The sequence below is a fragment of the Gossypium hirsutum genome, unplaced genomic scaffold (genome assembly GCF_007990345.1).
Source record: "Gossypium hirsutum isolate 1008001.06 unplaced genomic scaffold, Gossypium_hirsutum_v2.1 scaffold_34, whole genome shotgun sequence".
Taxonomy (NCBI): domain Eukaryota; kingdom Viridiplantae; phylum Streptophyta; class Magnoliopsida; order Malvales; family Malvaceae; genus Gossypium; species Gossypium hirsutum.
This window is the reverse complement of record NW_024402778.1, coordinates 88,383-106,416: the sequence shown is the minus strand read 5'-3', so window position 1 is coordinate 106,416 and position 18,034 is coordinate 88,383. Positions and strand designations below refer to the sequence as shown.

Here is an 18,034-nt window from a genome sequence, read left to right as displayed (position 1 = left end):
AATTTGGCAACTACTTTGATTATTTGTGGGTTTAAGATTACTTAATCATGCCATAAATACATGAATATTTTTATTTTTGTAATTTATATATATTTATGTTTTCTTAATATTTATTAAAAAATTTCAATTTTTAATAATTTATAATTTACTCCACTTATAATGTTTTTAATTTGTAGATATTTATATGATTTTTAATATAAAATGTCCTATTCCATTGCATGGCACAAACCTGATGTGCCACGTGGTGAAAACAACCTCTAAAAATAGCTATCATTACTCATTTAACAGTTGACCATTAACTTTAACAATAAAATGGTTTAATAAATCAAAATTTTAACGTTCAACGGCTCAATTGAATGCAAATATATATATAAAGACTTGATTATCTTCTGAAAAAATTCAGAGGCTTTTAAAGACCCTTTGACCGTAGTCTTTATGTCATAATTAAAAATTTTTAATACATCAAACGTATGATATATGCAAAGAATTTGATATCAATTCAACAAAGTAAAAAAATTCTTAAAAGAAAAGATAATAAATACAAAGTAAAATTTATATGTTATAAAAAGGATCCTAACAAAGTAAAGCATTTCTATAAGAATAATACTTTGCTTTCTTTATTAAACTAAAAATTGTTCTTTTCTTTTATTTGTAAGTTAGGTAACTACTTTGATTCTTTACGGGTTTAAGATTATTTAATCATGCCATGAATGTATGGACAACAATCGAGACCCATAAGCAATTGTTATGCTTGTATGTTTTATTCGATATTATATATTGTTATTTATATATTCTTATATATCTAATTGAGTTTAGTGATTAATGTGATGAAAGAAAAAAATAATTATGAAAAGGACTTATAAATATGGAATGAAAAATTAAGAGATAATATCATCACCATAGGATATTTTTAATAAGTTCACTATTATAAAACAAATGTTAAATTCCTTGAAAACATCAACATTTATTTTCATTGGATTCAATTTCAATCTCTTATAAAAGTAGATTGAAAAATTATGAACTTTAATAAATCTATTTTTATTTGTAAAATATAAAATTATGAATTAATTTTATATGATGGATTAATTAAATTAGAGTAAATGATAGGAAGTAAGGTATATAGGAAAGTCGGATATTTGAGACTTTCAATAAGAAAAAATTAAAGAATTTTGCTTTGCTTCACTGTAAGCAAAAAGAATGTTAGTTTTGGTAACTAAAAGGAAGCATGCCTTATTCTTCAAGACTTAATTTCAATTTTGATATATTAATGTGTAAGCAATGAAATTTAAAGAGATTACATCAACATAATTTTTGTAATATTTCAAATTTGTTTATTCTAGTCCCAAAAAAAAAATTATTTATTAGTAGGAAGCCCATTCCAGAAATTGGTGGCTTCTAAAATCCATAAATCAATACTGTTGAAAATAATTAAATCAATTAAGATAATTGAAATAAGAAATAATTTAAATCTTACAAACCCAAACAAATCATAGATGAATCCCAAAGTAACATTGAAATCAAATCATACAAAACCAAATTGATCTTAAACAAAGTAACAATGAAACCAAATCACACTTAGAGTTCGAGCATCCTTTCATCAAAGAAGTAGGAATAAAATGCCAAATCCTTTGTGAACTCCTTTGATCAAATAATGGCAATTACATTGATAAAAAAACATGTTACGTTTTTCCTTGCATAATGCACAACCATATACCCAGTAATCACTAGGATCTGGCCTTTGTTGAAGAAAAAGATAATGGTATGAGTGCTGGGGATGGAAAGGGTGATTCTGAAGGTAAAGGGGTGCCTCTGCACATTGTTTGTGAATGTGATAATTGCAATGAATACAAGTGAAGCATGGAGCTGAAAGCAGTTCCCCACATCCATCGCAGTGAGCTTTGAGACCTTCATTGCTTTGCTCTGCCACTAACAAAATTAAATTTTGTTTATAATATTTTGTAAATTTTATTAACAATTTTAATAATTTCCTATATTTTTAAATATTTTTCATAATTTTAAAATTTTTTTGTAATTTACATATACTTTTTGTTATTTTAATAATTATTAATGTTTTTTTGGTAATTTTTAATAATTTATATAATTTTTCATTTATAATATGTTTTTATTTTTTTGTACTTTTATATACTTTTATACATTTATAATATTTTAAATTTGTGTATATTTGTATTATTTTTAATATAAAATATCATATTTTGCTACACAGCACAATCCTCGTGTGCCACGTGGCGAAAACAACCTTTAAAAATAGTTATCGTTACTCTTTAACGATTGAGAGTTAACTTTAACAGTTAAATAGTCAATAAATTGACATTTTAACGTTCAATAACTCAATTGAATTTTAAAAAAAGAGTATAAGGGCTTAAAGAAAGTATAAAAATTATTTTTTTATTTATAAATTTGGCAACTACTTTGATTATTTGTGGGTTTAAGATTACTTAATCATGCCATAAATACATGAATATTTTTATTTTTTGTAATTTATATATATTTATGTTTCTTAATATTTATTAAAAACTTTCAATTTTTAATAATTTTACAATTTATTCCATTTATAATGTTTTTAATTTGTAGATATTTATATGATTTTTAATATAAAATGTCCTATTTCATTGCATGGCACAAACCTAATGTGCCACGTGGTGAAATCAACCTCTAAAAATAGCTATCATTACTCTTTTAACAGTTGACCATTAATTTTAACAATCAAATGGTTTAATAAATCAAAATTTTAACGTTCAACGGCTCAATTGAATGTAAATATATATATAAAGACTTGATTATCTTCTAAAAAAATTCAGAGGCTTTTAAAGACCCTTTAATTGTAGTCTTTACATCATAATTAAAATTTTTTAATACATCAAATGTATGATATATGCAAAGAATTTGATATCAATTCAACAAAGTAAAAAATTTCTTAAAAGAAAAGATAATAAATACAAAGTAAAGTTTATATGTTATAAAAAAGATCCTAACAAAGTAAAGCATTTCTATAAGAATAATACTTTGATTTCTTTATTAAAGTAAAAATTGTTCTTTTCTTTTATTTGTAAATTAGGTAATTACTTTGATTCTTTACGGGTTTAAGATTATTTAATCATGCCATGAATGCATGGACAACAATCGAAACCCATAAGCAATTGTTATGCTTGTATGTTTTATTCGATATTATTGTTATTTATATATTCTTATATATCTAATTATGAGAAGGACTTATAAAGATGGAATGAAAAATTAAGAGATAATATCATCACTATAGGATATTTTTAATAAGTTCACTATTATAAAACAAAGGTTAAAATCCTTGAAAACGTCAACATTTATTTTCATTGGATTCAATTTCAATCTCTTATAAAAGTAGATTGAAAAATTATCAACTTTAATTCATATATTTTTATTTGTAAAATATAAAATTATGAATTAACTTCATATGATGGATTAATTAAATTAGAGTTAATTGTAGGAAGTAAGGTATATGGGAAAGTCGCATATTTGAGACTTTTAAAAATAAAAAATTAAAGTATTGTGCTTTGATTCACTGTAAGCACAAAGAATGTTAGTTTTGGTAATTATTTTGTAAATTTTATTAACAATTTTAATAATTTTCTATATTTCTAATAATTTTTCAGAATTTCAGAATTTTTATTTTTTGTTATTTTAATAATTATTAATGTTTTCTTTTGGAAATTTTTAATAATTTATATATTTTATTTCATTTATAATATGTTTTTTATATATATATTTACTTTTATATCATAGTTAAAAACAATTAATGCATCAAACGTACGATATACTTAAAGAGATTAATCCGAAAACATATCAATTAAAAAAACACGAAATTTCATAAAAGAAGAGACAATTAAATAAAAAAGTAAAAATTATTCTTTTCTTTTATTTGCAAATTAGATTATTCATGGGTTTAAGATATTCATGGCAAAAGGAATTTTGATGCTCATATGTTTTAGTTGTTATAAATATTTTTTTTAGGAAAAATTACACTTAAGGTTTCTAAACTATTAGTAAGCTTACGTTTATAAAATGATTATTGAAGTATTCTAAAAGTTTCATATAAGTCACTTAATTATTCGAATGGTTTTTTTTTTAAATCATTACTGTATAGCTTCTTTATTTACACAGCGAAAGCTTTCACTCTCCTTTTTTTTTTCCACTGTTCAGTTTTTTTTCATGAAACAATTTTAAACCTTACGAATTATGAATCAAAATCTAAACAACATAAAATAGTTACTTTAAAATAAGATCTACCCTATTTTGATAACTCTAATTTTTTTCTCAATTTAATTATTTTAATTAAAATAATTTTATAAAATAATCACTGGGTTAAATATTTCGTTTTCTTCTCATGAGTTATTGACATAATAATTTTTTTATTTTTTATTTTGATGAGACGAGGTGAGTTCATCTACACCCAAAGACCTTGAGAAGAGCAGCCTGGATAATATATAGTATAGAAATGGGTCCATTCACTCCTTTTCTATTTTTATTATTATATATAATTTTGGTGTTTGTTTTAATTTTCTTAAAAAAATTGTTGACAGTTAATAGATAAATATATTCTCAAATTAAGATTAAACTTTTAAATTACTCATATACAAAATTATTTTTTAAAAATTGTCCAATATATGTTGAAAGGGTAAATGATAATTAAATCAAATATTACTTGAAAAAATATAAAAGAATTAAAACTTAATAAATTTTATTTCAGCATTTTATTGGGTGTTTGAATTATGGGTTCTGCAAACTAAGCTCAAAAGTACTGTTGAGAATAATTAAATTAATTAAGATAATTTAAATAAGAAATAATTCAAATCTTACAAACCCAAACAAATCATAGATGAATCCCGAAGTAATATTGAATCAAATCATACAAACCCAAATCAATCATGAACAAAGAAACAATGAAACCAAATCATACCTAGAATTTGAGCATCCTTTGATCGAAGAAGTAGGAATGAACTGTCATGTAACACTGTAACACCCCTTACCTGTATTCGACACCGGAATAGGGTACGAGGCATTACTAGAACACATACACTTATAAACATGTTAACCCGAATTATAAAATTTCATTCAAATTTAAACTCTTCAAATTTTTAATATGATTTTATAAATCTTCACGTTATAACTTCAAAATACTATATTTGTGACAAATAGGGCATCTGAGACCCAATACATACTCATGCAATCCAATACTTTATTTCCATTTCATTTAATTCACGATTCTCATGTTCACTATTCAATTCAATATACATTTCAATACCACAATAATTTATTTAATTCACGTACAGTTCAATTTCATAAAGTTAAATACTAATACATATTTATCGTTTAACTTAACGTCCCCTTTTTGTGTCATTTTACACTTCAAGCATGAACTTAGTATTTCGTTTCTTTTCCACTCCCGTTTCCTATGCGTATCACTCAAGACAAAAATATATCATTCAACCATAGTCACAAGCTTATGCATTTAACCACAATCTTTTTCGAATTGATCACATGATAAGTCATTTCATAAGAAATTGCATAATCTAAACCTTACCACTTTTTAGTGAGCGCTAGCGTATTTTCACTTAAATACTTTCCAATTCAATGCATTATATAAATAATCATAATACCATTCAACCATTAGCTTGGCACTTGCCTAAGCATCAAGCAAGAATACTGGTTAGGATACTTGTACACATTACATATAAACTCACCATGCATAATTTTCTTGTATCAACATATTAAAGATAATCATACATTTACATGTCATGATACATATCATTCTCTTATCGTTTCTTCAGAGGCATATATCATTCATTTCATTATTTTGATATTTCATGTACCATCATTTTCATGAATTTCGCGTACATACCGGTAATAGTTCATTCCAAACTCATGTTATCTCACTTCAGAACTTTACCCGTTATATCATTTAAATATCAATGGTTACATTTATTTTAGATCAATACCAATAATAATCTTTCAATCTTTCAATTCAACCACATAAGTCTTTTACCGTTTCTTTCTGTATCGAAGAACGACTTACGGATATGAGTAAATCGTTTTCAGAAGCCCGAAGGCTGAACTTAAGCTCATGAGAGCTAAACAGATAATAAACACGAAAATCCACAACAAATGCTGAACCTCGGTTTACTTGGGTAATTTGCAGTCAATTTATCCTTTGGCACAGAACGATTGTACTCAATCCCGCGTTAAATCCAAACTGCGTTTTAAATTCGATAATGTATTTCCAATAATGATTCAATTCCATGTTTTCTATTACCCTTATTATTTACCAAATTTATCCCGTTGAATTTCTTGGAAATTCGATGGATTTTCAAAGGTACACTTTTAGTGTACAAATCCGGGTCCGTCATTTCATATTCATGTGTACACATTTCCATTTCAGAGAGCACACTCCCGCGAACCTCATCCTTGCAGTGGGATTACCAGTCCAGGCTAAATCCCTTGCAAGAGAGCACACTCCCGCGAACCTTATTCCTTACAGTGGGATTACCAGTCCAGGCTAAATCCCCTGTAATATAAACTCGTAGAGTATTGTCGGGATTACCAGTCCAGGCTAAATCCCCTGCAACGACAATTACTCTAATGAGCTTGGATCTGAATTACCAGTCCAGGCTAAATTCAGACCCTAATTCGGATTACCCGTCCGGGCTAAATCCATTTTTCCACATATTCTTCGGGAGGGCTATATTAAGATCACCCGTCCGGGCTAGATCCTTTTTACCATCGATTCCTTTTCAGAGATCCATCGAATTTTCCTTCCATTCAACTGGGATTTCTTCCCCTTTTTATCAAATATATCAATGTTTTATAAATTTTCATACAATGAACATTCAAATCATATTCACATCAATAACAAACATTTCTGACATTTAAGAATATAATTCAAGTTACACGAACTTACCGGGCTAAATTGCAGAAATACCAAAATTCAGGGACATTTTGCTAATTTTCCATTTTCCTTAAATTTCCACTCAATCTTGATCTAAATTAATATTTCATTTAATTTATTAATTTAACTGATAAAACAATTCATTTCATGCAATTTGGTCATTTTTGACATTTTTATAAAATTTCCCTTAAAATTTTACTTTTATTCAATTTAGTCCCTGAACCTAAAACATGTAAATTAGCTATTTTAAAGTAAACTCATACTAGCTGAATATTCACATATATTTTTCCTCCTCCTCCACTCTATTCCACATCCTCAATGTATAAAACATGCTTATATGTAACATTATCTATAATTTCACCATTTATTTATATATTCATTCAAAGCTGTCCACTTGAGTAATAATCACTAAATTATTCATATCTTGAGCTACGGAACTCCAAATTAAGATACGCTAATTTTATCTGAAACTAGACTCACATATATTCTTACTATAAAATTTTCAGAATTTTTAGTTTAGCCAATAAGTACAGTTTATTCTTTAAAATCATCCCTATTCTGCTGTCTGACAGTTTCGACCCTTCTTCACTAAAAATTAATTATCTCATTGTACGGGATTCGGATGATATTACTGTTTATTTCTCTTGAAAATAGACTCATTTAATATTTTAAACATATAAATTTAAGCTCATATTTATTTTTATTCAATTTTTGATGATTTTCCAAAGTCAGAACAGGGGAACCCGAAATCATTCTGACCTTGTCTCACATAATTTATTATATCTCATTATTTAAAATTCCATTGCTTACATCGTTTCTTTTATGAGAAACTAGACTCAATAAGCTTTAATTTTATATTTTTTTCACACTCTAATTCGATTTCCAAAATTTATAGTGATTTTTCAAAGTTAGCCTATTGCTGCTGTCCATAACTGTTTTAGTGCAAAATGTTGATTACTAAATTTATAACACCCTTATTCCCTTTCTCTATAGTATTTCTCATCACTTTCTCTTATTTTTCTTCACTAACATATCAAGAACATAGAACCTTATATAATAAAATCCTAAAATAACATCAATTTCATACTTTTTCAATAATATCAAACTCAAAATATATTGAAAACTTGATGTTCTTACCTTGCTCTATTGATTTCAATCTTTAGCTTGATTTTCTCTCTCCTCCAGCCTCTATTTCTTGAATCTAACTTGATATTCTAGCTTCCCATAGTCTCCTTATGAATTTTCTCTCTTGGTGGTTATGGAAATTTCTTTGAATTCTAGGTGAAAATGGTGGATTTTTGGTAAAAAGGACCAAATTGTAAAGAAAAGAAAACTTTCTTTCTTTCTTTCTTCTTCTTCTCACGTTGGTGCATGGGAAAGATGATGAATTCTCTTCATCTTTCCTCCCTTTTATATTAATCATTTAATAATAAAATAACACTAAAAATCTTAATAAAATATTAATTAAATAACATTTATCTAATTATTTAATTAAAAATATCACCAACATCATCATTACCTTCTAGAATTCTCTCTCTAATTGACCATTTTGCCCTTCATAATCTTTTAAAATTCCATCCTTGAGTCATCACTTAATTTGGTAAAATTGCAATTTAGTCCCTCAAAATTCTTCACCTTTTTCAATTTGGTCCTAATCCATCCATTTTACTTAGCTTCTAGATCATTCCACTCTTAAAATATTTACACCATTGGTCCTTCAACTTTTTCATATTTACACTTTAACCCCTCAAATTTTGAGTATTTACTCTTGGGCAACAAACTTTTCTCACTTTTGCGATTTAATCCTTTCTTGAACTAATATGTCATAATATACTTTCCAATGTTGACATAACTCCAAAATTTCCCCTTTTTGTCACTTTATTTCCTCATTTATTATATCAAAGATAATATCTCACTGTAAAATTTTTGGGGTATTACATACACCCCCTACCCGTATCCGTCGCCGGAATAGGGTACGAGGCATTACTAGATTTTACCGAATTAGTTTTCTATTATTACGAGTTTAAATACTATTCATTTGTCGAAACATGTCATGACGTCCCTTGGATGGGCCTCCGAAGCCCAAAACATACATCGGGACTAAACTGATATTAAATCGAAGCTATAAGAAAATTTTCGCAAAATCTCAAAGTAATACTTACTCTAGCCATACCAATAGCTAAGTCACAAACATTCATTTCTATGCAATATTAGTATTTAGTCCATACATGCCATTTTTTTTCAAAATAAGTCATTTTCAAATACCAAAATATATGGGTTGATAGTGTGATAAAGCTCCGACTAAACTCCAACCTTCGAGCTCCCGAGCACTACAAAACAGGGAGAAAGAGAACGGGGTAAGCACATTGTGCTTAGTAAGTTCATGCAACAGGAATTATACTTACCATACTTATACAACCATCACATAACAACACAAGCACACATCCAATTCATATAAACATAAACCTATCACATACAAACTCAACTTTTGCATTAGTTAAGTAACATAATATAAATTCATTACAAAGATAAATGATTGATGAACTCATCAATTCCATATTTTTTATTCTCTTGTTATTTTTCCATATTTATCCAGTTGAATTTCTTGAAATTTCGATAGATTTTCAGGGGTACACTTTAGTGTACAAATCCGGGTCTGTCAATTCGTATTCATGTGCGCACATTTCCATTTCAGAGAGCACACTCCCGCGAACCTCATCCTTATAGTGGGATTACCAGTTCAGGCTAAATCCCCTGTAATATAAACTCATAGAGTATTGTCGGGATTACCAGTCCAAGCTAAATCCCCTGTAACGACAATTACTCTAATGAGCTTGGATCTGAATTACCAGTCCAGGCTAAATTCAGACCCTAATTCGGATTACCCGTCCGGGCTAAATCCATTTTTCACATATTCTTCGGGAGGGCTATATCAGGATAGGATCACCCGTCCGGGCTAGATCCTTTTTACCGTCAATTCCTTTTCAGAGATCCATCGAATTTTCCTTCCATTCAACTGGGATTTCTTCCCCTTTTTATAAAATATATCAATGTTTCATAAATTTTCATACAATGAACATTCAAATCATATTCACATCAATAACATACATTTCAAGCATTAAAGAATATAATTCAAGTTACACGAACTTACCTCGATACTTGTCCATAAACAAAAATCTACTAATCCCGAACTTGTTCTTTTCCTCGATCTAGCTTCGTATTTGAATTTTCTGGATATAAATGAATAAATTTAATCATTAATCTAATACATTTCATGTTCATATATAACATTCTCTATAATTCCATTATTATTTGTAGTGCATTCAAAGCTGTCTCACTGAGTGACAGTCACTAAATTATTTATATCTTGAGTTACAGAACTCCAAATTGAGATCCGCTAATTTTCTCCGAAACTAGACTCATATATCTTATTACCATTAAATTTTCAGAATTTTTGGTTCAGCAAATAAGTACAGTTTATTCTTTAAAATTTCCCCTGTTTCACTATTGGACAGTTCCGACCCCTCTTCACTAAAAATTAATTATCTCATTTTACAAAGTTTGGATGATGTTCTTGTTTGTTTCTTTTGAAAATAGACTCATTAATTATTCTAATAATATGAATTATAACTCATAATAATTTTTTTACAATTTTTAATTATTTTTCAAAATCAGAACAGGGGAACCCGAATTCATTCTGACATTGTCTCACAAAACCTATTATATTTCAAGATTTACAATTCCATTACTTACACTGTTTCTTTTATAAGAAACTAAACTTAATAAGCTTTAATGCCATATTTTTTTCATCCTCTAATTCGATTTCTACAATTTTTGGTGAATTTTCAAAGTTAACCTACTGCTGCTGTCCAAACTGTTTTAGTGCATGGTGTTAATTACCATTTTTCCCCTAAGCTTTCAATAAATGATAATTTCATCTTTGCTCAATTAACCTCTCAATTGAGCTGATTTTTCTCAATTAACACTATTTTCCATCACTTTAAACTACTTTATAACCTTTGGAAATCATAATTTTAGTACTAGACATTAATTCCAAACTTTTTCACAATTAGGTCCTACAAATCAATTTCTATTGAAATTACCTAATAAAATCATCTCATAAACAAATTAAAGCTTAAATTTCATGTTATTTCATCATAAAATTACAGCACTCAACCATGGTGACTTTTAATTTCATCCATGAAATAAAAAACTAATGAATTTAGTAATAGGACCTAGTTGTAAAAGCCTTAGAAACACAAAAATTACAAGAAAAAGGTAAGTATTAACTCACTTGGTGCAAAAATTATGAAAAACCAGCTTGAATAAACCCTTAGGACCTTTTTGGCTGATGAGAATGAAGAAAATATGAAGAGAATTCTAGATATTCCATTTTAGTCCTAACTTTTATAGTAAATTTTGCAATATTCCAATTTTACCCTTAATTCTCCAATTCTCCTGATTTTTCTCTTGCCGCCCAAAATATCTCCTTTTCACGAGTATTCTCGAAAATGATAGACGATTGATCACGAAATGTAGTCAATTCCCTACCACATTCATGTTTTTTATTGAATGATAAATTTATCCCAAAACATTACAACTCTACGTTGTATATAATAAAGTTTAGTATTTATATTCATTTAAATTATCAAGTGAAACAAGATTTTTCTCATCTCTTTTTAGGTATATTTTTGAACAATTTTCGGTTTTAAATTGAGAAAGAAAAGTGGGATGCAATTAATAATTTGGATAAAGCGAGAGTTGGTAGTGTGAGATCGGATAAAGCGGGATATGAAATCTAGTTGGGATTGGATTGGTGTGAATTCCTAAGGTTTACAAACATTTGGGGGATTACTATAATTTTTTCGAAGTTTGGAGCATGATTGCAATTTTTCAAAGTTGGACAAATTAAAAGGAAAGCTAAAAAGGTGTGACTGTTGCGGAAGCGACGATAATATTAATAACAATATTATCAGAAATATTTAGATAATTATTATGCCAACAATTATACTAAGAAAATTTCCAGTTAAATTGGAGGGATCACAAATGGTCCCACTTAAAACCCAACAACTAGACAGAACTCACTTAGTTATTTATAGCAATAATAACTAAATAAATATAACCAACATAAATCTATTAAATATAAGCAAACAAATGAGAAATAAAACACCAGAATATAACGAGATTCGGCCAATTTAGCTTACGTCCTCGGACACTACAAAATTAATATTTCCTCTAGAAATATTACAATAGAGAAGATCAACACCAAGTTACAATTAGCTACTTGGATTTTGGGATGATGAAACCTAAGGGGGAAGGATTCTATATATAACAAACCAAAACCCCCTTCCTTTCTATCTTTTCCTAATGTGGGATATTGCCAATATTCAACAGTGACCTGATTCAAATATAGGTTCCCTGGAAGACTAATACCTTAATCACTGGGTTATCGCCATTTTTTTGCTAAATTTTGTTGTTGAATTGTACATATTGTTTTTTGGAGTGTTATTGCCGAAATTACGAATCAAGCGGTTGGGATATTTGCATTGTCCGTCTCCCTTGGAGTGCGAATCAAGTGGCTGGCAAAACAGGGGTTTAACATGGGTTTCGAGCTGCAAATTTTTGTTTCCCCTCCCGCTGGTGCTTGGAATTTGCTTTGTCAGGATGTTTTTGAGATCCTGTTCTCTATAATTTTTTGATATCATTCTTTATTCAAATAAAATTAGGATCATGCTTTTTAGTTTGGCCAAAGGATGTAAGAGTAGTTCTACCAGTTTGATCCCTTCAACCCAATTTGGTTTTATGCTTGTGTATATTGTGTGGCATGAAAATGCTCTGTTTTGTCCATGTGCATGTGCATGAAAAATTAAATCTTAGTTATTACAGATGGCGAGTTCGATGTGATTCAAACTAATTTCACCCATTTGTAGTTAACAACTTATTCAGGGGAAACATTAATTTAGTTTGGCATATGCTTTGTTTGGCGAGTTCAATGCTCTGTTTTGTCCTTGTAGACTGTTTAGGTGTACAATTAATAAATGATCTCATTGTTTTGTACATCTCTCTTACTCTCTATTTCTTTATATGTCTTTGTAACATCAGGTAGACTATGCATGTACACCTGAGGAACTTCACCAGCAATTCCAATCTTCTGCTCAGGGTAACAATTTTGACAGACAAGTTTGGTCAACCTGAAGGATTTTCCTCTGTTGAATCTGTTGAAGTTGATGCTGTTCAAAGTGCTCTACTGTTCAAAGTGCTCTACTGTTAAATGAATCGGAATTGCATGGTCATCAGTTGAAGGTTTGTGACTTGACTACATGTGGACTATTACTTCATTAAATGCAACCTTTTATTATAGAAACCAGCATACGGCATAAATTATTAGCAAGATGGGAAAATCGACAAATGGTTCACTCATTTTATCCTGATTTTTCTTGTGCAATTTTGGAGGTCGGGTTCCTTCTCTGTTTACTTTGCATTTGTACAATTAGCTTCATGGATTATGCTCACTTAATATTGCAACTTAAAAGTGGTTTTATGGGTTCTGTCTGTTTTACTCTGTTGAGTATGCATCGGACATGGGTGTCCCACATGCTTAATGAAAAGATGGACTTCTGCAGCCATATAACTTATTTCATTGCTCTAAAAATGTCAAAGGTACAATTTTTTTTAGTTCTTTTTTACTTTATTAGCAACCTAAACCACGATTTTAACAGCAGAAGCAATGTGTTGTGTCAAAGGTTCTTAGCTTGAATATATCTTTTAGTTTAGGAAGAAGTTCTTAGCTTCTTCTTTATTGTTCTAAAAAGTTAGTTTTTATTGCTCTAAAAATGTAATATATTTATTAGTTTGAATGTGTTGTGTCACCTGGGAGTGATACTTGTGGAAGCGTGAGGCAGACATCATTATTTTGCGGCCAAGTTGGCTTGAAGCCTGATTGTGCATAGAAACTGTTTGATAAAATGCTTAAGAAAAGCTAGTGTCTATTGCTGCCTGACATTGTTCAGCTCAGAAACTTGACATATTAAGTTGGGAATTTTTTATAAGAAAAATCTTTAGGCTGTCATTCTTGCTAATACTTTGATGACTGCAAACCCATTCTTTATATCTAAACTGTTTATAACAACATATTTAGGAGTTTTGTTTGGATTGAATTGAGGAAAATGTTTTTCTAATGTATTCCTAACTTTGAAGAAATTGGATCGGATTGGATAAACGCAGAAGCTCGTCCTGAAGATCCAATACTTATCTTGAGCTCGTTGAAGATAATCTCTTAAATAGTATCGGTTAGTTTCAATCCTGGAATTAGTTTGTCTGAACAATAAAGATGTTAACATAGAATAAGTAGAAAAATGTACTTTTTGAGGTTTGATGCTAGCAGGAGAAAAGCTTAGCCCAATGGAAGAGGCGAACGAGTCGAATTCCGGCATTGTTTAACATGCAGAGTTCAAAGCTGGCAACATGAGAATCCGGGCTGTTTGATGTTGGAACTGGTGACAATCGTTTATCTTCCAAATGGAGTTGTGCTTGGTTACGTTATATTCTCGGTTTAGTAAGGGTGTGATTTAGAGGGGATAGCTAGTGGCTTTAAGCATTTGTATTCTGAGAGCAAGTAGATTTTCATGTATCTAGAGAGTCGTCAGATTATCGTATCCTTTCATTGGAGACTTGTGGGATCTTTGCTTATCTTTGTGTAATCATGCAACTCTCTCTTTAATCTTATGTTAAATGTTAGTAGCTTTGTATTAGGGGGTGAGTGTCGAATATTCGATATGTTGGATATAAATATGTTTCATTCATCGTGTTCCTAAGTTATGTGAATTGTATTCTTATATTCATGTCCGAATATGAGTGATTTACGATCGTCGGATATGACTAGACGAGAGATCAAAATGAGAGAACCTGACTAACAGTATCAAAATACATGGTATTTAACTTTTGCCAGTTTAAACTATTTGCTATTCAAGTTTTTGTTCTCATACATAAAATTTATTGATTTATTTGTTTTTATTGTATTATATATATATATATATATTCAAATAGGGATGTGGGGTTGAAATAAGAAATAAGAATATGCCAAAATAATTGGTAGTGAACCTTAATATAATCAAGAATCACACCTCTGAACTATAGTTGGCATTTCCTCATACATGCTTTTGATATATATATATATATATATATAATATAAAAAAGTTAATTTTCATAATTCCAATACAACAAATCACAAAACAAACCCAAACAAATTATAGATGAATCTCATACTAATATTGAAATAAAATCATACAAACACAAATAAATCTTAAACGAATAAATTTTAAACAAAGTGACACTGAAACTAGTATATATGAATTGTATTGAGATAGTTGATGAAATAAAAAACTGGTGATTGATTTGATCCAATCCTAAAAATATTGACCATGAGAGTAGCCTGGATAATATATACCTTGTGCCTAGAGGATAACTTAATCATTTGATAATAATAGGTATAGAAATTACCCATGATTTTTCACTATTATATATAAATAATTTTTTAGGGGAAAGTAGGTTGAAATTTATTAAATTATTAGTGAGTTTAGATAATTCAACTTTAAAAAATTATAAAATGATTATTAAATTACTTTAAAGTTTTCATTTAAGTCACTTAATTGTTCAAAAGGTTTTTGTTAAAACAATTCCTGTATGACTATTTTGCTTGCATTCCATTGTTCAGTTTTTTTTTTGTAAAACAATTTTAAATGTAAATCAAAATCTAAAAAACATAAAATAGTCACTTTAAAATAAAATTTATCCTGTTTTGGTCACTCTAATTCTTTTTTCAATTTAGTTATTTTAAATACTATTATTAGGTGAAATAATCATTGCTGTTAAATATTTTGTATATAATTTAGAAATGGGTGCATTCACTGGTTTTCTATCATTCTCTATTTTTATTATTATATACAATTTTTTAAAATATTTCTAATAAAATTACATAATGAAATTAAGATTAAAATTTTGATTATTCATATAAAAAATATTTTTAAAATTGTCTAATAAATGTTGAAAGAGCAAATGATAATTAAATCAAATACTACTTGAAAAGATATCGAAGAATTAAAACTTAATAACTTTTATTTGAGCATTTTATAAAAAAATATTTTTATATGGCAATTTTGAAAGATTTAATACATTTTACTATTACAAAAAAACTCAAAAATATTTATATAAATAAATCTAAATCTAAATAAAAATATTAAATTTATTATTAAAATTTTAATTTAGAAGGCGAGATAAATGTCACAATGCAGAAAAGAAAATTTGAAAAAGTCTAGCCTATTATGCCACTAAAGTTTGCAAAATCGGACTAATGATCCAACTGATTAAACCACCAATTCTTGATCCAGTCAATTCGACCAATTCATTTAGATTCATTAAATAAATGATTAAAAATTTATAAAAAATAATACATATAAAAAGTTTCAATTCAATCTAATCACGAATCCTAAACATGCACAATAAAAAGAACTTAAAAAATAATTAAAAAATTATCATTATTTGTAATTATAATTTAATTATTTAAGATATTTAAGTTTCGAAATAGTCCAAAAATTCATTTCAAAATTTCTAAGAAAATACCTAACTACTTTATAACACTACACCAAAACAGGCTTTTAGCGGCGCTTTTTTAGGCCTTTAGCGGCGCTTTTTAGCGCCGCAGATACTTTTAGCGGTGCTTTGATAAGCGCCGCAACAGAAGCCGCTAACTTTAGCGGCATTTTTAGAAATAAACGCCGTTAAAGGTGTTGGTCTATAGCGGCGCTTCTAGCACAAACGCCGCTGAAGACTAAGAGCTTTAGCGGCGCTTTAGTAGAGGCGCCACTGAAGACTTATTATACCTTTAGCGGCGTTTTTGAGAGAAGCGCCGCTATAGATCAGGGTCTTTAGTGGCGTTTGTGGTGTAAGCGCCGCAATAGACCCTGACAATAGCGGCGCTTTCCCGCAAAAAACGCCGCTAAATACCCTGATCTATAGCGGCGCTTCTCTCAAAAACGTCGCTAAAGACCTTAATCTATAGCGGCGCTTTTACCAAAAACGCCACTAAAGGCGAGCACCTTTAGTGGCGTTTTTTAAAAAACGCCACTAAATTTGGCAGATTTGTAAAATAGTTTTTTATATTTTCAGCCCTCCTGTAAAAAAACAAATCAGAAGAAATCATATCTAAACCAGCCAAAAGTAATAAATCTATATATTAAACAAATAATATAATAAATATCAATAAATATAATAAAATTCGTATTATTCTTACAAAAATGTTAAAAGTTAAAATGATAATTAAAAGTCAAAATTGAAGTATATTTACACGATAGTCTAAGACGGCGGCTGTTGCGACTGCTAAAACATCTTCATCATACTCTGAAGCTGCTGCTGGAGTTCATCGAACTTTTGACGCTGCTCTGTTTCCCTCGCTGCAGCCTCTACTTCCCTCGCTTTAGCCTCTGCTTCCCTCGCTGCAGCCTGTCTTTCTCTCGCTGCCGCCTCTGCTTCTCTTGCTGCGCATCTGCTCTAAGCTGCTGCTGGAGTTCTTAATACTTTCGTTGAACCTCAGCTTCTCTCGTTGCTGCATCTGCTTTAAGTTGTAGCCGGAGTTCTTCATATCTTTTTTGAACATCAGCTTCTCTCGATGTTGCCTCCGCTTTAAGTTGTGTAATTTGCTCAGCTGTTGTCGCTTGCATCTGAGCCATCTGGTCTCTTAACCTCTGAACTTTAGCTTCAGCTCGACTACCCGAAGGCATATATTGTTACGAGCTAGATCCAAAATATTGGGATGGGTTAACAAAAGATCCTTGAAATCGAACCCGACCATACCTTTCAGGACCCAAAACTTCAGTGATAATCCGGTTATCAATGTCGTCAATATGAACAGAACTATCACTGGAAGCAATCGCTTCGTACTCCGCCTTTTTATCCTTTAATTTTTCTTAAAAAATAAATCACATAATTAGGAACGCAATATATATTAAAAAACCGAATGCAACATAACTTAACAATATTTGCATTACAATAAATGAAATAAATCATTAGAAAGTAAACACTATAAATAATTAAAACAAGTGA

At 29.2% G+C, this 18,034-nt stretch overlaps 1 long non-coding RNA gene across 2 annotated transcripts; it reads left to right on the top strand.

Annotated features, from left to right (window-relative positions):
- Positions 1 to 12,323: 12,323 nt before the first annotated feature.
- LOC107941945 (uncharacterized) lies at positions 12,324 to 14,662 on the top strand. Of its 2 annotated transcripts, none has more exons than XR_001695728.2 (2): positions 12,324 to 13,240; positions 14,135 to 14,662. It is a non-coding gene; the product is annotated as an uncharacterized lncRNA (long non-coding RNA). The 2 variants fall into 2 exon arrangements; XR_001695727.2 differs by lacking the exon at positions 12,324 to 13,240 and adding an exon at positions 13,247 to 13,597.
- The last annotated feature ends 3,372 nt before the right edge of the window (positions 14,663 to 18,034 follow it).